Raw genomic sequence first — 25,764 nt, 5'->3', positions numbered from 1 at the left:
AGTGAGGGGAGCCACTTGTATCTCGGCCCCTTAGTTCCCAGACCCCTGTATTCTGGCTAGGGGAGAAACAGCACCATATATGAGTAACAGGTCCAGAGCTTAAATGGCATCTTGTAGGTGCAGACCTTAACTGGCAAGATGCTGTCTCCACTGGCACCGTAACCGAGTCTTCAAAAAGCCATTCCTCACAGTACCTGATAATAAGACTTCCCATACAGCTACAGGATCCAGTCAGTGTAGCACTGGCAGAGAGAGATCAGTGGAAAAGAACAGAGAACTCAGTATGCCCCAACGATTTTTGACAAAGGTACAAAAGCAATTCAATGGAGGAAGGACAGTCTTTCAACAAACAGTTCTGGAGCAACTGGACATTCATAGGCAATCCCCCCAAAAAAGAAAAACACAAAAAAAATGAACTTCGACCTGCACCTCACACCTAGCACCAAAATTAGCTCAAAATGGATCCTGGACTTAGTGTAAAACTAAACCCATAAAACTTCTAGAAACAAAGCACAGAATGAACTCTTTGGCATCTGGGGCTAGGCGAGCAGATCTTAGATTTGACACCAAAAGGACAACTGATAAAAGAAAAAATTGGCATGTTGGGCCTCATCAAAATCAAAAACTTTTGCTCTGCGAAAGCCCATGTAAAAAGGATGAAAAGACAAGGTACAGACTGGGAGAAATTTATTTACAAACTCTATTTCTGATAAATTAGTACCTAGAATTTATGAAGAATTCTCAAAACTCAACAGTAAAACAATCCCAAACCGTCCATCTCGAAAACAGGCAAAAGATATGAAGAGATAGTTTACAGAAAGGATATACACGTGGCAAATAAGCACATGAAAAGATATATTCAACGTCATTAATCATAAGGAAACTGTAAATTAAAACCACAGTGAGGTATCACTACATACCTATCAGAATGGCTAAAACAAAAACAAAACAGTGATAACACCAAATGCTGGCAAGGATGCAGAGAAACTGCATCCCTCTTATGTTGTCGGCAGGAACATAAAATGGTTCAGCTGTGCTGGAAAGCAGCTAGGCAGTTTCTCATAAAACCCAATGTGTGGGGCTTCCCTGGTGGCGCAGTGGTGGGGAGTCCGCCTGCCGATGCAGGGGACATGGGTTCGTGCCCCGGTCCGGGAAGATCCCACATGCCGCGGAGCGGCTGGGCCGGTGAGCCATGGCCGCTGAGCCTGCACATCCGGAGCCCGTGCTCCGCAACGGGAGAGGCCACAACAGTGAGAGGCCCATGTACCGCAAAAAAAAAAAAAAAAAAACTCAATGTGTGGGAGAGACCCTCAAGATGGTGGAGGAATAAGACGTGGAGATCACCTTCCTCCCCACAGATACACCAGAAATACATCTACACGTGGAACAATTCCTACAGAACACCTACTGAATGCTGGCAGAAGACTTCAGACTTCCCAAAAGGCAAGAAAATCCCCACATACCTGGGTAGGGCAAAAGAAAAAGGAAAAAACAGAGACAAAAGAATAGGGATGGGACCTGCACCCGTGGGAGGGTGCTGTGAAGGAGGAAAGGTTTCCACACACTAGGAGCCCCTTCACTGGCAGGGATGGGAGGCGGGCGGGGGGAAGCTTTGGAGCCATGGAGCAAAGCACAGCAACAGGGGTGCGGAGGGCAAAGCGGAGAGATTCCCGCACAGAGGATCGGTGCCGACCAGCACTCACCAGCCCGAGAGGCTTGTCTGCTCACCCGCTGGGGCGGGCGGGGCTGGGAGTTGAGGCTCGGGCTTCGGTCGGAGAGCCAGGAGAGGACTGGGGTTGGAGGCGTGAACACAGCCTGCAGGGGGTTAGTGCGCCACGGCTGGACGGGAGGGAGTCCGGGAAAAAGCCTGGACCTGCCGGTGAGGAAGGAGACCATTGTTTCGGGGTGCACGAGGAAAGGGGCCTCCTGTTCCATGTGCCCACAGATGGCAGAGCACCGCCTAAGTGAGCTCCAGAGACAGACATGTGCCGCGGCTGTCAGCTCAGACCCCAGAGATGGGCGTGGACCACTAATGCTGCCGCCACTGCCACCAAGAAGCCTGTGTGCGAGCACAGGTCACTATCCACGCCCCCCAGGGCCTGTGCAGCCCGCCACCGCCAGGGTCCTGTGATCCAGGGACAACTTCCCCGGGAGAACCCATGGCGCGCCTCAGGCTGCTGCAATGTCACACTGGCCTCTGCCGCCGCAGGCTCGCCCCGCATTCCAGTTATGACTACCCTACCCTTCCATCTCCCTGGCCTGAGTGAGCAAGAGAGCCCTAAACAGCCACTGCTTTAACCCCCTCCTGCGTGAGTGAAGAACAGATACCCTCAGGCGACCTACACGCAGAGGCGGGGCCAAATCCAAAGCTGAACCCGGGAGCTGTGCGAACAAAGAAGAGAAAGGGAAATCCCTCCCAGCAGCCTCAGGAGCAGCAGATTAAATGTCCACAATCAACGTGAGGTACCTGCATCTGAAGAATACCTGAATAGACAACAAATCATCCCAAAATTGAGGCGGTGGACTTTGGGAGCAACTGTAGACTTGGGGTTTGCTTTCTGCCTCTGATTTGTTTTTGGTTTTATGTTTATCTTAGTTTAGTTTTTAGCACTTGTTATCATTGGTAGATTTGAGTATTGGTTGGTTGCTCTCTTCCTTTTTTTTTTTTTTTGTGAGGGTGTGTGTATATGTTGCTTTGTGTGATTTTGTCTGTTTAGGTTTGCTTTTACCATTTGTCCTAGGGTTCTGCCTGCTTTTTTTCTCTTCTTCCTTTTCTTCTGAGCTGTGCGGCTGGCAGGGTCTTGGAGCTCCAGCCAGGTGTCAGGCCTGAGGCTCCGAGGTGGGAGAGCTGGTACTGGACACTGGACCACCAGAGACCTCCTGGCCTCACGTAATATCAATTGGCGAGAGCTCTCCCAGAGATCTCCGTCTCAACACTGAGACAAAGCTCCACCCAACGGCCAGCAAGCTCCAGTGCTGGACGCCCCATGCCAAACAACTAGCAAGACAGGAACACAACCCCATCCATTAGCAGAGAGGCTGCCTAAAGTCATACTAAGTTCACAGACACGCCAAAACACACCACCGGATGCAGCCCTGCCCAACAAAAGGACAAGATCCAGCCCCACCCACCAGAACACAGGCACCAGTCCCCCACACCAGGAGGCCTACACAAGCCACTGAACCACTCTCACCCACTGGGGGCAGACACCAAAAATAACAGGAACTACAAACCTACAGGCTGTGAAAAGGAGACCCCAAACACAGTAAGTTAAACAAAATGAGAAGACAGAGAAATATGCAGCAGATGAAGGAGCAAGGTGAAAACCCACCAGACCAAACAAATGAAAGGAAATAGGCGGTCTACCTGAAAAAGAATTCAGAGTAATGATCGTAAAGATGATTGAAAATCTCAGAAATAGAATGGAGAAAATACAAGAAACGTTTAACAAGAAATTAGAAGCATTAAAGAGCAAACAAACAATGACGAACAGCACAATAAATGAAATTAAAAATACTCTAGGGCTTCCCTGGTGGCGCAGTGGTTGAGAGTCCGCCTGCCGATGCAGGTGACACGGGTTCGTGCCTCGGTCCAGGAAGATCCCACATGCTGCGAAGTGGCTGGGCCCATGAGCCATGGCCGCTGAGCCTGCGCATCCGGAGCCCGTGCTCCGCAACGGGAGAGGCCACAACAGTGAGAGGCCTGCGAACCGCAAAAAAAACAAAAACAAAAACAAAAAACAACAAAAACTCTAGAAGGAATCAATAGAATAACTGAAGCAGAAGACCAGATAAGTGACCTGGAAGATAGAATAGTGGAAATAACTGCCAGGGAATGGAATAAAGAGAAAAGAGTGAAAAGAATTGAGGACAGTCTCAGAGGCCTCTGGGACAACATTAAACGCACAAACATTCGAATTATAGGGGTCCAGAAGAAGAAGAGAAGAAGAAAGGGTCTGAGAAAATATTTGAAAAGATTATAGTCGAAAACTTTCCTGACACGGGGAAGGAAATAGTCAATCAAGTCCAGGAAGCACAGAGAGTCCCATACAGGATAAATACAAGGAGAAACACACCAAAACACACATTAATCAAACTATCAAAAATTAAATACAAAGAAAAAATATTAAAAGCAGCAAGGGAAAAGCAGCAAATAACATACAAGGGAATCCCCATAAGGTTAACAGCTGATCTTTCTTTTTTTTTTTTTTTTTTGCGGTACATGGGCCTCTCACTGCTGTGGCCTCTTCCCGTTGCGGAGCACAGGCTCCGGACGTGCAGGCTCAGCGGCCATGGCTCACGGGCCCAGCTGCTCCACGGCATGTGGGATCTTCCCGGACCGGGGCACGAACCCATGTTCCCTGCATCGGCTGGCGGACTCTCAACCACTGCGCAACCAGGGAAGACCCATAACAGCTGATCTTTCAACAGAAACTCTGTAAGCCACAAGGGAGTAGCAGGACATATTTAAAGTGATGAAAGGGAAAAACCTACAACCAAGATTACTCTACCCAGCAAGGATCTCATTCAGATTCGATGGAGAAATTAAAATCTTTCCAGACAAGCAAAAGTTAAGAGAATTCGGCACCATCAAACCAGCTTTACAACAAATGCTAAAGAAACTTCTCTAGGCAGTAAACATAAGAGAAGGAAAAGACCTATAAAAACAAACCCAAAACAATTAAGAAAATGGTAATAGGAACATACATATCAATAATTACCTTAAATATAAATGGATTAACTGCTCCAACCAAAAGATACAGAGTGGCTGAATGGATACAAAAACAAGACTAGTATATATGCTGTCTACAAGAGACACACTTCAGACCTAAGGATACATACAGACTGAAAGGGAGTGGATGGAAAAACATATTCCATGCAAACGGAAATCAAAAGAAACATGGAGTAGCAATACTCATATCAGACAAAATAGACTTTAAAATAAAGACTATTACAAGAGACAAAGAAGAACACTACATAACGATCAAGGGATCAATACAAGAAGAAGATATAACAATTGTAAATATTTATGCCCCAACATAGGAGCACCTCAATACATAAAGCAAATGGTAACAGCCATGAAAGGGGAAATCGACAGTAACACAATCATAGTAGGGGACTTTTAACATGCCACTTTCACCAATGGACAGATCATCCAAAATGAAAATAAATAAGGAAACACAAGCTTTAAATGACACAATAAACCAGGTAGAATTAATTGATATTTATAGGACATTCCATCCAAAAACAACAGAAAACACTTTCTTCTCAAGTGCACATGGAACATTCTCCAGGATAGATCATATCTTGGGTCACAAATCAAGCCTCAGTAAATTTAAGAAAATTGAAATCATATCAACTATCTTTTCCAACCACAACGCTATGAGATTAGAAATAAATCACAGGAAAAAAACTGTAAGAAATACAAACACATGGAAGCTAAACAATATGCTACTAAATAACCAAGAGATCACTGAAGAAATCAAAGAGGAAATCAAAAAACTTAGAAACAAATGACAATGAAAACACGATGACCCAAAACCTGTGAGATGCAGCAAAAGCAGTTCCAAGAGGGAAGTTTATAGCAATACAATCTTACCTCAAGGAGCAAGAAAAATCTCAGATAAACAACCTAACCTTACACCTAAAGCAGTTAGAGAAAGAAGAACAAAAACCCCCCAAAGTCAGCAGAAGGAAAGAAATCATAAAGATCAGATCAGAAATAAATGAAAAAGAAATGAAGGAAACCATAGCAAAGATCAATAAAAGTAAAAGCTGGTTCTTTGAGAAGATAAACAAAATTGATAAGCCATTAGCGAGACTCATCAAGAAAAAGATGGAGGAGACTCAAATCAACAGAATTAGAAATGAAAAAGAAGAAGTAACAACTGACACTGCAGAAGTACAAAGGATCATGAGAGACTACTACAAGCAACTATATCCCAATAAAATGGACAAGCTGGAAGAAATGGACAAATTCTTAGAAAAGTACAACCTTCCAAGACTGAACCAGGAAGAAATAGAAAATATGAACAGACCAATCACAAGCACTGAAATTGAAACTATGATTAAAAATCTTCCAACAAACAAAACCCAGGATCAGATGGCTCCACAGGTCAATTCTATCAAACATTTAGAGAAGAGCTAACACCTATCCTTCTCAAACTCTTCCAAAATATAGCAGAGGAAAGAACACTTTCAAACCCATTCTACGAGACAACCATCACCCTGATACCAAAACCAGAAAACAACATCACAGAAAAAGAAAACTACAGGTCAATATCACTGATGAACATAGATGCAAAAATCCTCAACAAAATACTAGCAAACAGAACCCAACAGCACATTATTAGGATCATATGCTATGATCAAGTGGGGTTTATCCCAGGAATGCAAGGATTCTTCAACATATGCAAATCAATCAATGTGATACACCGTATTAACAAATTGAAGGATAAAATCCATATGATAATCTCAATAGATGCAGAAAAAGCTTTTGGCAAAATTCAATACCAGTTTCTGATTAAAAAAAACTCTCCAGAAAGTGGGCATAGAGGAAACCTACCTCAACATAATAAAGGCCATATATGACAAACCCACAGCCAACATCATTCTCAATGGTGAAAAACTGAAACCATTTCCTCTAAGATCAGGAACAAGACAAAGGTGACCACTCTCACCACTATTATTCAACATAGTTTTGGAAGTTTTAGCCACAGCAATCAGAGAAGAAAAAGAAATAAATGGAATCCAAATTGGAAAAGAAGAATTAAAACTGTCACTGTTTGCAGATGACATGATACTATACATAGAGAATCCTAAAGATGCTACCAGAAAACTACTAGAGCTAATCAATGAATTCGGTAAAGTAGCAGGATACAAAATTAATGCACAGAAATCTCTGGCATTCCTATACACTAATGACAAAAAATCTGAAAGAGAAATTAAGGAAACACTCCCATTTACCATTTCAGCATAAAGAATAAAATATCTAGGAATAAACCTACCTAAGGAGACAAAAGACCTGTATGCAGAAAACTATAAGACACTGATGAAAGAAATTAAAGATGATACAAACAGATGGAGAGATATACCATGTTCTTGGGTTGGAAGAATCAACATTTTGAAAATGACTATACTACCCAAAGCAATCTACAGATTCAATGAATTACCTTTCAAACTACCAATGGCATTTTTCACAAAACAGAACAAAAAAGTTTACAATTTGTATGGAAACACGAAAGACCCCGAATAGCCAAAGCAATCTTGAGAAAGAAAAACGGAGCTGGAGGAATCAGGCTCCCTGACTTCAGACTATATTACAAAGCTACAGGAATCAAGATACTATGGTACTGGCATAAAAACAGAAATATATATCAATGGTACAGGATAGAATGCCCAGAGATAAACCCACGTACCTACGGTCACCTAATCTATGACAAAGGAGGCAAGAGTATACAATGGAGAAAAGACAGCCTCTTCAATAAGTGGTGCTGGGAAAACTGGATAGCTACATGTCAAAGAATGAAATTAGAACACTTCCTAACACCATACACAAAAATAAACTCAAAATGGATTAAAGACCTAAATGTAAGGCCACACACTATAAAACTCTTAGAGGAAAACATAGGCAGAACACTCTATGACATAAGTCACAGCAAGATCCTTTTTGACCCACCTCCTAGAGAAATGGAAATAAAAACAAAAATAAACAAATGGGACCTAATGAAACTTCAAAGTTTTTTCACAGCAAAGAAAACCATAAACAAGATGAAAAGGCAACCCTCAGAATGGGAGAAAATATTTGCTAACGAATCAATGGACAAAGGATTAATCTCCAAAATATACAAGTAGCTCATGCAGCTCAATATCAAAGAAACAAGCAACCCAATGCAAAAATGGGCAGAAGACCCAAATAGCCATTTCTCCAAAGAAGATATACAGATTGCCAACAAACACATGAAAGGATGCTCAACATCACTAATCATTAGAGAAATGCAAATCAAAACCACAATAAGGTATCACCTCACACCAGTCAGAATGGCCATCATCAAAAAAATCTGCAAACAATAAATGCTGGAGAGGGTGTGGAGAAAAGGGAACTCTCTTGCACTGTTGGTGGGAATGTAAATTGATACAGCCACTATGGAGAACAGTATGGAGATTCCTTAAAAAACTAAAAATAGAGCTACCATATGACCCAGCAATCCCACTACTGGGCATAAACCCGGAGAAAACCATAATTCAAAAAGAGTCATGTACCACAATGTTCATTGCAGCTCTATTTACAATAGCTAGGATATGGAAGCAACCCAAATGTCCATCGACCGATGAATGGATAAAGAAGATGTGGCACATATATACAATGGAATAGTACTCAACCATAAAAAGAAATGAAATTGAGTTATTTGTAGTGAGGTGGATGGACCTAGAGTTTGTCATACAGAGTGAGGTAAGTCAGAAAGAGAAAAACAAATACCGTATGCTAACACATATATATGGAATCTAAAAATAAATGGTTCTGATGAACCTAGGGGCAGGACAGGAATAAAGACACAGATGTAGAGAATGGACTTGAGGACACAGGGAGGGGGAAGCGTAAGCTGGGATGAAGTGAGAGAGTAGCATTGACATATATACACTACCAAATGTAAAGTATATAGCTAGTGGGAAGCAGCCGCATAGCACAGGGAGGTCAGCTCAGGGCTTTGTGACCACCCAGAGGGGTGGGATAGGGAGGGTGGGAGGGAGGGAAACGCAAGAGGGAGGGGATATGGGGATATATGTATACATATAGCTGATTCATTTTGTTATACAGCAGAAACTAACATAACATTGTAAAGCAATTATACTCCAATAAAAATATTAAAAAAAAAAAACAAACCTACAATGTGATACCACTGCACACCTATTAGAATGGCCAAGAATTAAAATGACTGTACCAAGTGTTTATGAGAATGTGGAGGAACTGTTACCCTCACATACTATTAGTGGGAATGTGAAAGGTTACAATAACTTTGGAAAAATATTTTGGCAATTTCTTGAAAAGCTACACATTAGCGTAACATATGATCTAGCCATGTCGTTTCCAGGGAGAGAAATGAAGGCATATGTCCATACAAAGCATTTTACATAAATGTTCATAGCAATTTTATTTGTAACAGTTCTAAGCTGGAAACGATCAAAATGTTATCAACAGAGTTAAACAGGGTGATTAAATGGTTAAACAAACACAGTTAGTGGTATATTCATACAACAGAATACTACTCAGCAGCAAAATACATAAACTCTTGTTATATACGGATGAATCTTAAAACAACAAAGTTGAGTTAAAGAAGCCAAATAGAAAAGATTATATACTGTATGATTCATTTATATAAAATGCTAAAAAAAAGGCAGACTATTGTGACAGAAAGCAGATCATTGGTTACCTGAAGGTAAAAGTGGGTTGGGGTGCAATTACAAAGGGACATGAGAAAACATTTGAGGGTCATAGATACTATCTTGACTGGGGTAATGATTTCATGAATATTTATTTATTTGTCAAGGTATACCCTTTAAATAGGCACAGTTTATCATATATCAATTACACCTCAAAAAAGCTGTTTAAAAAAAAACCCTCAACGTTCAATTACCATACAACCTACCAGTTGCTCTCCTGAGCATTCATCTCAGAAAAATGAAGACTTATGTTCATACAAAAACCTGCACATGAATGTTTATAGCAGCTTTATTCATAACAATCCCAAGCTGGAGGCAACCCATGTGTCCTTTAGTGGGTGAAGGGTTAAGCACACTCTGGTACATCAAACCACGAAGTACTGCTCAGCAATTAGAAGAACAAAGCATGGATACATGCAAACTTGTATGTACAAGTGAAAAAAGCCAATCCCCGAAGGTTATAGACTTTTGTACATATGATTCCATTTATACAACATTCTTGAAATGACAAAGTTATAGAAATGGATCAGTGATTTCCAGGTGTTAGGGAAGGGACTGGGGGTGAGAGGTAGGTTTTGCTACAGAAGAGTAGCACTAGGGATCCTTGTTATAGATCTGTTTTCTGTCTTGACTGTGGTGGTGGATACATGAACCTGCACGTGTGATAACACTGTATAGAACCACACACACACACACACTCACAAGTACAAGGAAACTGATGAGATCTGAATGAGATGGGTGGATTGTATCAGTGTCAATTTCCTGGCTGTGACATTGCACTTTAGTTTTGCAAGATTTACCCCTGGAGGAAATGAATAAAGGCTACATGGGATCTCTCTGCATTATTTCTTACAACTGCATGTAAATCTACAATTATCTCCAAAGAAAAAGTTTAATAAGAAAAATATGGTGAGGAAGCAGTAAAAGCAGTAAACCTCCAGAGAGGCCCCAATGACTCATTTCTCCTGCTGTAAAACAAGTTCCTTGGGCAGAATCAAGGTTTCAGTAGATATCTGTCTGACGTGTGAATGAATAATCATGGCATGCTTGCAGCTACCCTGCCCAGTGTGTGCCTGAGTCAATCTGATGACCTTGCCTGCAGAGGGATCTTGGTTGGTCTGCCTGAATTCTAAATTTTAAATAATTTAAATTTAAGTTATTTTGACAAAATAAAAACATTTATAAAAGGTTAAAGGTAAAGAAGTAATTGTATGTATGAAGTTATTATATGATAATTTTATATCCTGCTACCTTAATGCATTATCTTATGGTTTGCATTTCTTACTTAGATTTTTTTAATAAAAAAAGTTTGTATGAAAATAATAGTGTGGCTAGTGGGGATATAAATTTATATAGTTTTCTTGGGCGGTAACACAGCAACATAAATCAAAAAAAGACCTAACACAACAATAAAAACCCTAGTCCAGCATCCAACTTTTATGAATTCACCCTAAGGAAATAATTGGATAAGTGTGCAAAGACATATGTGCAAGATCATTAACTAAAGTATTATTTATAATAGTGAACAAACAGAAACAAGCAAAATGTCCAAAATAACAAAAAAAGACTGTTTAAATAAACTGTGATGTTGCAGTTTGAAACAACTGGCCAGGATCTAGCCATTCAGAATGATGCTGTGCGTCTACACTTACTACAGTGAGAAACTGTGCCAGGTACCTTAGGTTGACGTCAAGGGTTCCACACCAGCATCCTGCAGTAATCCATGCTTATTTATAAAACACCAAGGCTCTGTGTGGAGGATCACATAACACACAAGCAAGGCATCATCTGGAATGGAAAAGACCCAAAGCTTAACTGTGCTAATCTGTGTGTGGGAAGAGCTCAGCTAATTATATGTTTAAAAGCACTTACCCTTTTGGGCATTTGTAATTATTTTCCATAATGATTACTTATATACATAAAAATAAAGTCTCCTGAGTTACCACATTATGAGAAATTTAAATTTTATCACGTATATTTTCCATTTTTAATAGATAGAATTTAATTCATGGGAAATCTGAATAAAAATGGCAACAATTATTCTAGATCTGATTAAGAAAGACAAAGTAGTTCTGATACAGAATGAGCCATGCCGCTAACATCTAGCAGAAAGGATGAAGCATGGGTACTCAGGCGGGCACCGTTGAAAAGACGGGGTTAGCATTTGGTCCTAAATGCTGGACGTTCATTGAGGCCATGAAGAAGGGCTTGACCATGAGCTCCTGGGAGGCAGGGAACACTCCCTCATTCATCTCCAGGTTCCCTGTACCTGGCCAATACCTGCCACTCCCAAATATTTGTTGAGCAAATAAAATAAACTGATTTTGTTAACTCAGGAAGGATTTCTGGCTGCCTGCCTATGCTGGATGTTGTTCTTTGCACTTGGGGAAGCAGTTATGAACTGGGGAGCCCTAGTCTTGGCTTCGAGTGAGGGCAGATAGAGAATAAAGAGGTCAGCAGAGAGGGGAGCACATGAGGAAATTATCAGGTCATGAAAGAGAATGTGAGGCCCCTGCAAGAGAGGGCACATCCAGAGCCAGGCAGGAGTCAGGCCAGTGGGATGACTAGGTGCTTTCCCACCAGGAGGGCAGGTTTCAAAGCCCAGAGGCAGAAGGGAGCCTCAGGGCCCAGGAGCAGAGAAAAGGCAGGCGAGGTGCCAGGATGGGGGACGGAGCAGGATGCAATGATGTGGGGCTTAGAGGGCACAGTGAAGAGCTAAACTTTGTTCCAGGGGCCTTGCGAAGGTATCGCAGGGCTTTTAAAACAAACTCTTAATTCTACTCTCTACTCAGGGTAGAACAGTTCTAGATTTACAGACATGTCTTCAATTTACAGAAAAGAGAGTTCCTTCATATCCCTTTCCCAGGCTGGCCTTTTGCTAATATCTTACATTTCTCTGGTGCATTTGTTACAATTAAGAAACTAACATGGAGTACTGCTGTCAGTTAAACTCAAGTCTGACTCAGATTTCACTGCTTTTGCACTATTGTCCTTTTCCTGGTACGGGACCTCATCCAGGCCAGCACAGCGCTTGGAGGCCTCACATCTCTCAAGGCTCCTCTGGGCTGTGATGGTGTCACAGACTTCCCCTGTCTTTGATGACCTGGACAGTTTCTAGGAGCAGTGGCTAGGTGTTTTGTAGGACATCCTTCAGTTTGGATTTGTCTGATGTTTTTCTCATGGTTGGACGGAAGTTATGAGTTTTGGGGGAGAAAACCAGAGCGATGAAGTGTACTTCTCATCACGGGGTGCGTGCTGTCAACATGCCTTGATCACTGATGATGTGAACCCTGGTCACCTGGCCAAATACTGGAGTGATTTAGTATATGGGAGGTGACCTGGTCTGTCACATCATTTCAAAAGGTCACTTGGACCAGATGAATGGGGTCATGTGAGTACAGGCACAGTAGGACGAGAGCCAAGGCGTGCTGGGGGACGGTGTGACCAGCTGATCCTGAGGCAGATCATGTGGGGGGTTGTGGTGAGGCTCTGGGGGTTCTAAATGCCAGGTGAGGGGGGTTGAGCTTTATCCTGGTACATTTCAAAGGCTGGCCCCCAAGTTCTGCCTTCAAATAGAACTTTATCCAAAAAAAGTGAAAAACAATCTGAAATCTAACAATGAGTACCCTGTGACAAAGGGGACACACTGAGTTCAGAGTCAACGGAGGCCCCTAGGACCCCTGGATGGAGCCCCCTGGGCAGCTGAGGGCAACTCGTCGGCAAAGCACTGCTTTGGGCAAGGTGAGCGAGTGGGGGGTTGGCTTGGGGGTCATCACACGAGCGAGGCTCCTTCCCTTGTCCAGGTGGGAAGCATCTGTAGCTGGGTCAAGTGGCCAGAACAGAAAGGAATGCCCAGCCTCCAGGAGTGAGAGGAAGGAAGCCAGCAAGCAGGGAGGAAGGGCAGAGAGCCTGCATGCCTGCTGGTGGGGATGAGGGGCTGGAGGATGCTGACACTGAGGAATCGGAGGCCAGCCCACCCTCTTGGGCAAAAAGGCACTGGTGCTTTTTTTAGAGGCAAAAGTGGGACAACTACTTTCCTGGGGTCCACAGATGTCATTTCCTCTGGCCCTGGTCTCATGGAGCAATTCAGGCAGGACATCCAGACTGCAGAAGACACCATGGATCCAACTTCATTTGGGGTTTGGCCACTGGTGAGCAGAGGTGTCCCTGAGCTTAACTTGAGAGGCTCTTTCCCAGACCCAGGTTTCTCGCTTGCTTGAGGGATTTTGTGATGTGGTAGACAGAGCAGGGTAATGATCACAAATGTCTGCCCAAGAGGAAATCTTGTTTAATATTTAATGTGCAATAAGAACTGTTAGCTGTAGTGCCCCTTGTCCTCAGGGGCTGAGGCAGGTTTATTGGTTGGGAAGTTCCAGTCTAGTAATGAGACCATTATAATCCTGGCTTCCTCGGAAGGACCCTTCACACCAGAGAAAGCACTTCTCTGAGCCCTCTCCCACTGTTTCCAGCAGGAATGCCCACGCCCCGTGTTTCTCCCCTGCTCCTCTCTCATCCCACTCCTCTTCCAGAAGCTGCTCCATCCTTCCAGGCTTCCTCATGGTGCCTTCTCTCCATCCCACAGATCCCACAGATCGAAGGCTGAGCACCTGCTGTGTACACACACTCGCTTTGTGGGGTGATGGAATCAGTTCTAGGGTGGCTTCAGCTCATGAGGAGCTCACAGTCGTGCCCTGGTCCTCAGAACACCTGAATCAGAAATAGCTGAGTTGCTTGTGAACATGCAGCATGTTCCAGGCTGCACCCCAGACCTTCTGGATCAGAAACTCGGGGTCGGGGGAATTCCCTGATGGTCCAGTTGTTAAGATTCGGCACTCTCACTGCCGTGGGCCTGGGTTTGATCGCTGGTTGGGGAACTAAGATCCCACAAGCTGCGCAGCATGGCCAAATAAATAAATAAGCAACAAGGATATATTGTATAGCACAGTGAGTCTATCCAATACGAAAAAAAAGAAACTTGGGGTCAGAGTCTGGCACTCTCTTAACACGCAGTGTGATGGCTGGCATGGCCCAGGGTTCTCTCTGTACTGAACTCCCAGCATGTTTGGTTATTTAACCTCCTTAAAGAATCTAGAACAGAGACTTATTCTGCAGGTGCATTTCCTTTCTCACTAGATTGCTGTGCCTCACAGGCAGTAGGCACTGGTCTGCATTGGCTGGATGGAAGAGTGTGTGGGTGGGTGGTCACACTTTACAGAGTGGGAGGCTTTTCTGGGGTGAGGGGTTAGTGTGTGGGCCGCGAGTCTCCAGGGACAACTTTAATGAGACCCCCAGTCTAGCACATGGAGTGGAGTTTGTGTCCAGAAGTGGCAGACGGGCCTGGCTCTCACTGTAGTGATGAAAACAATAATGCCCATATGCCCGTGCGGGGGGGTCTGCTGTTTGCCAGACACGGCATTGGGCACTTCACATGTTTTATCCTCAGTGCCTTCTGAACCCAGCAGAACAGACTCGGCAGCCCCACTGCACGGGAGACGAATGGAGACCTCAGGAGATGGCAGTCACCTGGAGAGGGACCTGGGAGGCAGGCAATCCCAGTGCTCAGAGCAGGCAGACACCCTCTCCACGGTGCGTGAGGTCAGCCTGGGAGGCGCAGTGCAGTGAAAGAGCTAGGATGCCAGCAAACATGATCTCTCAGGCCCTGGACTTCCCTTTGTCCCCGTTCTGCTCCAAGTCAAGTCAACCCGCGCTGACTGAGCACCAACAATGAGTCACGTCTGTGAAGGCAGCATGGCCACATTCCTGAGGAGCTCAGAGTCAGCAACTGTCACTTTAACGGGTTTCACAGGGGCAGAGTAAGCGCTGCTCCCGTTACAGTAATTGCCCTGCACTGTACAAGCAGTCAAGGCCCTCGGCGTGTGTGGGCATGTGCGCCCCAATTAGTTATGTCCTCTACCTAATACAATGTTAATATTTGACAGGAGCCCTAAAAATTAAACTTAAATAATTATATAAACTGAATTAAGATAGCATAATATTACCAATCAGAGTAACATGGCTCCATAATCCAGTGCGATGTCGTATGAATCTACCAATCAGGCAGCACATCAGAGTGTAAGACCACATCCTTTATTGCTTTGCCTTAAATAATTTAACACTTCTCTGGTTCATGAGCAAACAGCTGTCTCTCGCGTTTGAGAATGCTCCTTCCCCCCAGACTAGGCTAACTCAATGGTGCTGCCCAGTGTGCCTGCAGGTACCTGGTGCCAGGGCAGAAACACGGGGGATGGCGGGAGGGGAGACCAGCAGTTGCTAAGGAGTTGATGGTCACAGACATAACCTTTCAAGTGCCCTGGGGACAGGTGGGACCAGGATTTGCTGAATGCAGTGCTCTAGTGAGTTCTAAGATGGCACAGAAGATTCTTTCCTCCAGAGGGCCAAGCCCTGTTACCCACTGATCAGCAGCACCTGTGTGCCATGAGGACGGGTGCGAGCAGATGTGGAGCAGAGTGAACCTAGATGTCTCCAATCTGTGCTGGGTAGGGAAACAAAAGAGCAAAATGAGGAAAATGAGATGATTATCACCAAGATTCATGTCTTAGGTTTTCTGATTCAATTTTTCATGAATTTCATTAAGTAATCAAAATGCTAGGCATGAAGTTTGGGTACGCTGCCACCAAGTGGCAGCATTCACTCTTTCAAAAGTACACTTTGTTCAACACCTACTATGTGAAAGATACTCTGGGCACAGAGCAGGGATCAAGGCAGAGAGAGTCCCTGGCATTGTGGAGCAAGGAGGCTCATGGGATGGCAGGTTCTTAATCATCTGTGGTGAGGTATAGCTAGCTTTTAATGACATACTGATAGTTAACAGAGAAAGAAACTGCTTAATCTAACTCCAAGCTATAATTTCTTATTACAATAGTTATTAAAGTAACTGGAAAATAAATATTAAAATACTTATTAAGTAAATGAGAAATAATATTATGTTTAGTTATAAAATTAAGTAGAAGTTTTCAAATATCTTTAAGCTTTGAGCAACCAAAATTATATGAGGAAGGAAAAACCATGAGTACAGAAAACAAAAAGAGCTTTTCTGTTTGAAATGGAAATGGGAAGATTGGGGCATCCCTTCCAACAGTGTCAGACGTTGGGGGCTCAACAGAATGTGGCCGGAAAAGCGTGAACCCAGGGCGAGTGCTTCCCTGCCCCACCGCCCACACACCCAGGTTTCTGTTTGCTACGATTCAGTCTCAAGCGCAAACTTCAGAAATCCATCCTGTTCCTTTTTTCTCTTTACTGACATCTGGTCAGACAGTCCCCCCTCACCCACACCCGCTGCTTCAGTTCCCTTGGAGACTATTTTTCAGCACAAGAAAAGGAAGAAGGAAGATAGTCTCGTAATTGCTAATGCAACTGAGAATGAGAAAGCCCTGTGACTACTTGTATTCCCCCCTCAACCAGAAGGAGGCGATCTTCCACTCTCCTCTCTCTTGCTCTAGTATTTTCTATTCTGTTAAGTATTATATACAATAAAATCTTAGAGCATTTAGAAACTAGAGAAAATAAAGAATAAACAGCCACGATCCTCCATCTTAAAGAGAGCACTCTTATTTTGCTGTAATTCCTTCTGGTATTTTTTCCCCAATGTTTACTATTTATTAGATATTTGCAAACATAATTAGTAAAATTTGAGTCATGATTTTTAACATAGCTTAAGATTTTTATTTGCAGGTGGCTGAATTTCTTCAGAAAAAAATTTAAAGGCCACTAACCGCTGCATCATTAGAATCAATTTACATAACCATTTGACATCTATTTTGATTCCACTTGTTTGCAGACGAATGCAGTGGTAAATAGCATTCCCTTTCTATTTAAAACAACATCCGTTAGGACAGATTTCCACATGTCTGACTGCAGAGCCCAATACACAAAAATTTATAATAGCTCCTCAGGTGTGTTAACTGGTACTTTCCAATTCAGATATTATCATTATTTATTATTCCCATTTGCTGGTTTACCAGATGCTTCCAGAGATACACAAGAATGCCAATTTCATTACACTGTTGCCAGCACTAGGTATTTCCACTAAATACATTTTAATGTTAGTTTAAGAGGCAAAAGGGACCTGTTGCCTGCTTTAACTTCCATTCCTTTGTAGAACAGTCAGGTGGTACATTCCAGTCCCCTGAAGAGGGCAGAAGCATCGGATCTCCAGGGAGACCCCCCATGGCAGCTGCTCTCCTCCCCAGCTCCTGCAGGAAGCTGCCCCTGGCCTCCTGCTGTTGGAACAGCCTTCCTGTCTGTGAATCAGTCCCAGCATCACACACGTGCCTTTGTCCGGACATGACTGTTCCACACTCCACTTCTTCACGAGGCTGCCTATGCCCTTTCTCTGCCCTTGCCAGAGACCCAGCTCTGGGGAGGGGGATGGGGACGGAGAGGCTCTCTCTTAACCCCTGACACTGTCCAGCACAGCACCGTGCACGCAGCAGAGGCCGAATCGAACCTTATGACGAAACCAGAAATGAATAAACCAGAAGTATGAATTGAGGAAATAATTCCATCATGAGACCTCAACATCTGGAAGCTTGTTGAGTAGAACCAAGAACTGAAAAACTGGAAACTTAGTTCTAGTTTCCTTCTGTCCCTGAATCATCAATGAAGTGAATCACATGGCCTTTCGGTCCTGGTTTGAAACAGGAGACTGGGTCAGATCCCCTCAGCCCTGTGCTGGGGAGTCAAACCCATGATCCCCGTCACTAGGTTCACAGGAAGGAGACATCATACAGAGTAGGCTGAAAGGATGCCTCCGGATCTCCTCCCTTCCTTGCTGGGTCAGCAAAGTCGACGGAAAGAGCTGTGATCCTTGGGGATGCCTGTACAGGGTTCATTTTATTAACTGATTCACTCATTTGATAGGCAGTTGTTAGCAATCTACTATGTGCCAAACTTTGAGCTGCATCTGAGAAAGTAAAGGGTGCTCAAGAATGACCAGAACACACATGTTTCAAAATGCTGTTGTCTGAACTACTTGGAGATGTTAGAGCTTGATTTGAAGGAAGTCTGTGGATCAGGGTTTCCAAGCCAGGAAGCCCTTGTCAGTGTTTGGCATCACTAGTAATTTCTCAGTCCTCTAAGGCAGCGGTTATACTTTAGCAAGAATCAGCATCACCTGCAAGACTTGTTAAGCCACAGATTACTGGGCCCACCCCCAGAGTTTCTGATTCATTTGGTCTGGGGTGAGGGCTGAGAATTTGCATTTCTAACATGTTCCCAGGTGATGCTGATGGTCTGGGGACCACAATTTGAGAAGTGCTGCTCCTTCTATCCATAGAAAATTTACCATGTGCCAGGTGTTCTGCTAACCACTTAGCTTGCATTATCTCAGTCTTCAGAGCAACCTTATAAAGGAGCTATTGATAGCTAAATTTCTGAGATGAGGCATCTGAGGGTAAAAGAGGGTAAAAACTTTTTTTTTTTTTTTTGCGGTACGTGGGCCTCTCGCTGTTGCGGCCTCTCCTGTTGTGGAGCACAGGCTCTGGACGCACAGGCTCAGCGGCCATAGCTCATGGGCCCCGCCGCTCCGTGGCATGTTGTATCTTCTCGGACCGGGGCGCGAACCCGCGTCCCCTGCATCGGCAGGCGGACTCTCAACCACTGCGCCACCAGGGAAGCCCCAGGAGGTAAAAACTCTTTAAGCTGCTGTGGTTGATGAATAGCACAGTGGGGTGGGAACTCACATGTCTTTGGCTTCAGAGCTGAGCTCTGAATAACTCTGCCTTCTTGGTTCATCCACTCACAGCATCAGGAACCCTTGTCCTTGATAATTATTGAATCCAAGTCCACCTTCAAATGACACTGCCCCGCTCCACAGACAGCACAGATTCCTTACGTCCGGTTCCTCCCTCACACTCCGGTGACATCATCCCTGCCATTCACTTCACTTCCCCAGGGGCCACAATCACCCAGCACGCTGTTCACATTATTGCTTTAACAGTCATCTTTTGCAGATCAATGTAATAGAAAGATAGAAGATTTTACTTTCATTGATTCCTTCTTGATGCTTTTCCTTTCTTTACATAGATTCATGTTTCTGGTCTCTTCCATCTTCCTTCTGTCTGAATAACTTTTTTTTTTTTTTTTTTGCAGTATGTGGGCCTCTCACTTTTGTGGCCTCTCCCGTTGTGGAGCACAGGCTCCGGACGCGCAGGCTCAGCGGCCATGGCTCACAGGCCCAGCTGCTCCGCGGCATGTGGCATCCTCCCGGACCGGGGCACGAACCCGCGTCCCCTGCATCGGCAGGCGGACTCTCAACCACTGCGCCACCAGGGAAGCCCTGCCTGAATAACTTTTAACATTACTTGTGGGGCTGGTCTACTGGTGACAGATTTCCTCCGTTCTTGTTTGTGGGAGACTTATTTCTCCTTTATTTCCGAAGGACAATTTTTCTGGATATAGAAAGTTTTTTTTTCTTTTAACACTAGACATTTCATTTCCTTCTCTCCCAGCATGGTTTCTGATGAGAAGCCCACTGTGACCCTTACTCTTGCTCTCTTATACGTAAGGGTTTTGTCTTTTGTTTTCCCTCCTCTTTCCGCTCTGTTTTGTTTCAAGACTTTCTGTTTGTCTATGGCTAGGTGTAGGGATTTTTTGGTATTTATCAATTCTCTGTATCTCAGTTTGGTGTTTGTCATTTATTTTGGAAAGTTCTTAGCCATTATTACTTCAAATTCTTCTGCTCTGTTCTCTCTTTTCCAGGTATTCCAATAATGCATATGTCAAAACTTTTGATGTTTTCCCACAGTTCTTAGCTATTCTGTTCTGGGGTTTTTTTTGTTCATTCTTTTTGTCTTTTCAGTGTGGGAAGTTTCTATCAATGTATTTTCAAGTTCCCTGATTCCTTCCTCAGCTCTATCCATCAAAGGCATTCTCCATTTTTTTTTCTTTTTAGCTTTAAAATTTTTAGTGTTTCCTTTTGATCCTTTCTTAGTGTTTCCATCTCTCTGTTTACATTGCCAATCTGCTCTTGCATGGTGTCTACTTTTTCTATTAGAGACGGTAACATATTAACCAGAGTTGTTTTAAATTCCTGGCCTGATAATGAGGTAAGAGAGACTGGGAGTAGGAAGTCAGGTAAACAGGCTTTAGGGTGAGGGTTTATGTCATCTGCCTCAGTCAGGCTGTGTTTCACGTCTGCAGTAGCCATAGATGTGGAAGGCTGCAAATTTCTCTAAGTGTCCTTGTTTTTGTCTGCTCTCTTGATTTTGAATTTCTCTAAATCCTCCTCCTCAAGGACAGCCTGTGTCTTGCGGCTCCTGAAGCTGTACCCCAGCTATTACACTGGAGCCCTGTTGGCACTGTGGAGATGTGGGGCTGGTGGGAGTGTCCTACAGTCTTCAGGTAAATCCCAGTCTTTTAGTGGGTCTGTGCGTCTGGCACTTCAGAAAGTGTTTCTACTGCACTTTCTTCTCTGGCTACAGCATTCCCAACCCCTTCCTTGAAGCCTGCCCCTGTGCCTGTTTCTTCTCTATCAGGTGACACTGGAAGGTAGAAGGGCTTATCCCTGTGGGGATGAGTCTGGGGCAGAGTCTTTCCCTTGTAGAGTGGACCTTTGTTACGACCCTCGGGTATTTCATGGATTATTCTTCCCCTCCCCCTGCGAGAACTGGGAGGGGACCTTTTTAGGATTTACACCTCGAGAACCTGGCAGGGAGTGTTCCTGGAGATAAAGTCCAGGAGTTTCTCCCTCTCAAGCTAGCACACATTCACCTAACAGCTATTTGTCAAAATTGCCATCTAAGCGTGTCTCCCAGTGAGCAGAGCCCAGCTGAGTCTCTCAGGATTCATCTGCCTTTTCAGCTTTCAGGCTGATGGTGTGGGAGAAGAAAAAGTGTTCTTCGACCCTCTTGGCGTCCCCAACTGAGTCTGAAAATTAAACTGATCAAGGAAGATGGACAGGAGACAAGTATACACATTTACTTCATATACGTTTTCGTGACATAGGAGCCTTCATAAGGAAATGAAGACCCTAAAACAGTCAGACCAGTGAAGCTTTGTGCTAGGTATGATGAAGGGTAGACAGCTGTGGAGGGATGTGAAGGCTCAAAGGGTATGAGGTAAGGGCCTGTTTGTTGGGATTCATCTCGAAGTTCTTAGTCTTTGGAGATAAGGATGCTCCTTTCCTCAGGTATAGGGAGGGAACCTCTCATGAGGGTTTTGTGACCTGATCCAGGGGAGAAGGGCGAGGCGGGGAGGGGGTCAGAGTGACCTTCCTGCTTCTGCCATTTCTTCAAATTCATTTAGCCTTAAATATTCAATATGCTAAAGTGCTGTATTCCGATTCTGGGTGGTGTGTCCTGAACCCCACCACTGGTTTACCCTGGGAACTCAGTTCTCTGACAGGTCCAAGAAAAGTCATTAATTTTCAGTTTGTCCAGCTTTTTCTTGTTGGAAGGATTGAAGTGATGACTTCCAAGGTCTTTATATGTAAAAACTTGAGAAGTCTCTTCTTTATAATTAAAGGGCAAATTCCCACTTTCATGAATATCTCATAATATATCACCCATCATCTCTTTCAGATGATAATTCCATGTGCTCAGAGATACCCAATTTTTAGCATTTTTCAAGTACCTAGAGACTCCTGGTTTTCTCCTAGGAAACACTGCATTACTTCTCCATTACTTGCATAGTGAATGAGAGATGGAATTAATTCATAATAGACTAGTGGGGAGCATTAAGGAACAAGGGTCATAGGAAGCTGGGGAAATCACTTCTTGCTGGGTCATATATTTGAAACACTCTCATGAAGAAGTCCCCAGATACTTTCATATTATTTAAATGATGTATTTCTAGCTACTAGTTTCCATCCTCCCAGGGATGCTGTATTAAAACACATTGATGCAAACATGTTTGTAAATTGATGTATTTCCTCAACACATGGAGATTAAGACACATTATCAAGAATGTACTAAGGATTTCTTTCCACTCCTCCCCCTTCCCTTCCCCTCACGGCAACCTCATCCCTGGATCTATAATAGAGCCTTTGCCGTGAACAGACCTAAGATCACCAATGCCTGCAATCCACAATTGATGCGCAAGTTGTAGGACGGTGCCTGGAGGCCCTTATCAGCCTGTTAAGGCTTAGGCATGTTTTGTTTGGTTGAGAGGAATAAAGCAATTAAAATCTGGATGAGTTCTGTTTATATTCCATCTATTGTCACAACATGGGTGCTTCCTCAACATGGGACTGTCCAACACTGAGAGAGGAAAGGGGCGGACCCTTCCTGAAACCCCTGCTCCAGGTGAGGGGTGAGACGGTGAATGGAGTTTGGAAGCCTCCCCTCCGGTCTCCCTGAATCATGCTCTGGGAGGCATGAGCCTTCAGCTGATTCACCTAAGCAGCTATGTGCAGTAAGGAGGCAGACTGGATTACAGGGTATTAAAAACCTGGTGTCTGAGGAAGAAAAAGGAGGCAATTCCAGGTGCCGTGGACTTAGTGAAACAGACTCAGATGGTGACAGCAGTATTTTCTTCTTTAAAAAATTTATTTTATCTGTGGCTGCGTCAGTTTTTTTTAATTAATTTATTTATTATTTTTGGCTGTGTTGGGTCTTCGTTTCTGTGCGAGGGCTTTCTCCAGTTGCAGCGAGCGGGGTCCACTCTTCATCGCGGTGCGCGGGCCTCTCACTGTTGCGGCCTCTCGTTGCGGAGCACAGGCTCCAGATGTGCAGGCTCAGTAGTTGTGGCTCACGGGCCAAGTTGCTCCACGGCATGTGGGATCCTCCCAGACCAGGGCTTGAACCCGTGTCCCCTGCATTGGCAGGCAAACTCTCAACCACTGCGCCACCAGGGAAGCCCACAGCAGTATTTTCCGATGCACAACTGGCCACTGGGGATGCCCAGGAAACACCTGTCCAGGACTCTGGCTTCCCAGACAGGAAGACTTTGTTTTGACTGTGTTCTCTAATGAAACGCCAAACACATGTCCTCTGGTAAGCCACGTGCATGGCCTTGAAAAAAAAATCCCAAACGCTGGTGCCGACATTCCACCTGGGTGCCCAGGTGTGCCTCCCAGCTTGTTCTCCATGTTGCCCCACACCAAGGTGGCTTGTTCTACACCAGCCAAGCATTATGGCAATGACCCAGACGAGGCAGCCACATACATTTACCTTGGGTATCTGTGATGAATGTGCTTTAGGAGGGAATGAACAGTTTGACTTACTGTGGAATTTTCTGCTCTTTTATTCAACTGTTTAACTGATCTATACATGTGGATGTCACGTGAAGCTCAAATTTACACCCGAAATAGATCGCTGGATATTAATCCCTACAACCAATTTCTCCAGCATTTTCTCCATCTGCTTGCCTACTGTTTCTCTCTCTGCAGTGGGCTTTCCCCAGAGTTTCAAATGACAGTGTCCCTTCCATTCTCCAAGTCTCGCTATAAATATCACCTGCTCATACAGTCTTTTCTTGACCACCTGCTATGGACTGTTGTAAACAAAGGGGGAGTTTGCTCTCTCTGAGTGGGCTGGGAGATCGGTCTTCTCCTACCCGTGGACTCAGACTGGGATTTAAACCATTGGCTCCACGGATTCTCAGGCCATCAGACTTGGACTGGGACTAACCACTGGCTTTCCTGGGTCTCCAGCTTGCTGATGAAAGATTAGAGGACTTCTCAGCCTCCATAATCATGTGAGTCAATTCCTTATAATAAATCTCTTTACATATCTATATATACTAGAGCATCTATCTATCTATCTCTTATTGATTCCTATTCTGACTAATACAGTAATTCAGGTTAAATAAGGTCTTAAAGATGGGGTCCTAATCTGATAGGATTGGTGGCCTCAGAAGAGGAAGAGAGATTTCTCTCTTTCTCTCTCCATGTACATAAACCGAAGAAATGCCACATGAACACACAGGGAGAAGGAGGTTGTCTACGAGCCAGGAAGAGAGATCTACCCAGGAACCAACCCTGCTGGCATCCTGATCTTGAATTTCAAACCTCCAGAACTAGGGGAAAATAAATTTACTTTGTTTAAGCCACCCAGTCTATGGTATTTTGAATGGCAGCCGAGTGGACTAAGAGACCACCTGATATGAAATACCCACTATCTTCCTCATCCTAGCACCTCGTGTCTTCCTTTACGGCATCCACCACAATCTCGGGGTATTCTGCTTATGGTCTGACTAGATCGGTCTCAGGAGGGCAAGGACAGTGGCTCTTCCTTGCTTCATTCATCTCCTAGGACCCCTCCCCTGCCCCTGGAGAGCAGTGCTAGGCTAAAATAGGGAGCAATACATGCTTATTGAAAAAAATAATAATTTGAGAATGTCGATCCAGTTTAGATCATTTTAATGTTAACACTTCCTTATTTGCATAAGGTTGGACAACATTCCAAATGCCCACATGATCTCGGTAGATCCTCTCAGAAGCCCTTTGAAACGGTAGGCAGGGCATCAGGGCATCCACAGTTCTGTCTCATTTTGGGAGGAGAACGTTCAAATCAGCTCAAACTCTCAGTTTTCTGTGTGAAGAGGGAGCTTTCAGGGTCTGTTTCATAATTAATAGACAAAGAAAGAGAAAAACAGGTAGAGAGAAAGAAACAGGTAAAGATACAATGAGCAAGAGGAAAGAAAAGGAAAGATGGTGTTAGGAGTGAGGTAAAACATACAAAATCCAGAAGGCAACTGGCAGAGAGGTAGCGATCAGGATGGAGAGTGAGGATATCAGTGGAGGTGGTGTGGGAAGTTCAGAAACCTGCTGTGGGAGGGAGTGGGGACAGGGCCTCTTATACCAGAATGTCTGGGGCATCAAGCAGAGCACAGCCTCTGGAGGCAGTCTCCACACTTGTCCACTCTGCTGCAATGATGGTCTGGGGACCATGGCCTTGGTCGCGTCTTCACCTTGGGCTGGATATTATGTAAGCACTTAATGTTTGTAGAACGGCCAACTGGTGCCATGCCCGGGCCCTGAACTTCACGACCACAAGGATAATTCTGAATTAAACAGCTTTCTCTTCGCACAGTGGACAACTCTGGGAAGAAGACGCTCCAAATCAGTTGGCCTCCTGTGTTTGGGAGCTGAGACACTTAGCTCTGTTCACCCAGCTCACTCACAGACTGAACACAGACATTCAGAAGCTGTGGTGAGCTGCAGGACATCCTCCTGTTTACACACCCATTGCACGTGTTTTAGTCACTCTCTCCATTATCGACAAATACTTTCTACCTGGCTTCACTGGACGATGTGCCCAATCATGGAGATTAAACAGACTCCCTAAATGTTTAATATTCAGTGGGTGCAGGCACGTGCACTCACTGCCTAGATGTATGACTTCACTTTATGAACAGTGACAA

The 25,764-nt window shown here is 44.3% G+C and overlaps 1 long non-coding RNA gene across 2 annotated transcripts in view; it reads right to left on the bottom strand.

Annotated features, from left to right (window-relative positions):
* The window catches only part of LOC307197919, a 110,019-nt gene that overhangs the window by 62,763 nt on the left and 21,492 nt on the right, over window positions 1-25,764 (bottom strand). The window contains exon 3 of one of the 2 annotated variants that reach the window (XR_013831548.1): window positions 11,119-11,229. This is a non-coding gene — a long non-coding RNA (uncharacterized lncRNA). Of the gene's footprint in view, window positions 1-11,118; window positions 11,230-15,027; window positions 15,935-25,764 lie in introns of those variants that run through there. The other variant, XR_013831549.1, reaches the window with a different exon arrangement.

The sequence above is a fragment of the Stenella coeruleoalba genome (assembly GCF_951394435.1).
Source record: "Stenella coeruleoalba genome assembly, chromosome: 15".
Lineage (NCBI taxonomy): Eukaryota > Metazoa > Chordata > Mammalia > Artiodactyla > Delphinidae > Stenella > Stenella coeruleoalba.
The sequence above is the reverse complement of the archived record's forward strand: the minus strand, read 5'-3'. Positions and strand labels throughout refer to the sequence as shown.